The sequence below is a fragment of the Pinus tabuliformis genome, chromosome 1_1 (assembly GCF_031772625.1).
Source record: "Pinus tabuliformis cultivar Carrire ecotype Pingquan chromosome 1_1, CPIR1, whole genome shotgun sequence".
NCBI lineage: Eukaryota > Viridiplantae > Streptophyta > Pinopsida > Pinales > Pinaceae > Pinus > Pinus tabuliformis.
This window is the reverse complement of record NC_142297.1, coordinates 838,128,838-838,130,496: the sequence shown is the minus strand read 5'-3', so window position 1 is coordinate 838,130,496 and position 1,659 is coordinate 838,128,838.

Genomic DNA, 1,659 nt, shown 5'->3' with positions numbered 1-1,659 from the left:
GTAAAGTATGTGATCAAGTGGCATAGGTTGGTCAACGAGAACATCATCCACCAAAATGCACTAGTCTTCGAGCATGAGCGGCCTCTGAGCATGGTCGTATCCTTCAATGTCGTAGTCATTGTAGAAGTAGATTCAATCAAATTTCTAACAATTAGGTTAGAAAAACAAGTGTTGCTCTGAGTGATTGCAGGATCATGTGGAATAGATTGCTCATCAATAAAACCATCATGTTTATCAAATAATTCTTCAGACTAAAAAATACTACCGGAATAAAAAAATATCACCCAGCGCAAAAATACTTCCAAATAGACTCTCTAAAAAAATTTATCAAAAAAATCGCTATCAAACATTATTCCACTCATTTCTCAACTTCCTTGAGATAGGCAAAAGTACACATATACTCTTTCCACAAGTCCAAGAGCTAACACTCAAACACACCTCAAAATTTCACTATTTTATTTGCAAACCCCTTTCAGTTTAATTATAAATTTGCAACCACAACAACCAAACATCACTAATTCACTAGAGATGATATCTCGGATCCCAAAAACCACACCAAAATTCAACCACCACACTTTTACTTTTTCCCACCATGGAAATTAACAATTTTTTTTTTGAACTCATTTCACTTTATTTCTCCTCTTATCTCTCCATGTGCAATTTGTTTTCCATAATTACCACATACCTTATTAAACTTCTTTCATAAAAATGTTATTCCAAAAGTTACATTACTTTGAAAACAAGTTTCATTACCTTGAAAATTAATTGAGTGGACTATTCCACATGGTAAACAAACAAAAGCGTTGGAATAATTAATAAATATGGAATTATAGCACGACTTCTCTTAATTTCCCTACAAATGCATGTGACATCAATGGGCAGGACCAAAGGATTTGCAATACAATATCTTTACAATGGCTCCTCCAACGCTCTTCAACTTTCACTCAAATATTGCTCAGCCATTTCACAAGTTTGCAACTCTTATAGGGTGACCTTAGCTCATTGCTCAATCAGACAGATGCCAGCCCTTTCCAACAGCTCTCACAATGGCCCTCAGCTCCCTACACACACAACGCTTCTTCACCACAATGACAATTCGCTTGGCTTCACAACAACGCCTCCACTCCTCCTTTGACCCTTTACAGGTCACGCAACCTCACAACAGTGCAGCAACATAGGGATTCGCTCCTCGCTGCCAGTGATTTCTACCACATTTAATGATCCCCTTTCTTCACTATTCCTATTTGATTTGAAAGATGGAAAAAACCTGATATCTATATTTCACCCAGCACACTGCATACATCGCCAAGGACTTGATACGAGACTCTACTCGAACCCACAACCAGACTAGAAAGCAACAGCCACGAGCCGAGTTTTAGGGCTGAGATTCCTCTGGATCCTATATCTAAAATGCTAGCAGAATAGTTTTAGAGAATCGAAAAAAAATAAAAATAAAGCACCACGCTTCCTTACTCCTCATATTACTCTCAACAACCACTCACAAGCCGCACCAAAAAAAACACCCAGTCGGCTCAACACAGCAAATGCTTGCACGCAGAACTAACTCCTCTAAGCACCACCGGAACAACCTTTTGTGCAAAATCGACATTTGCAGAACTCCCTTACACAACTCTTCTCGCAGTCACTACCATGACCTCC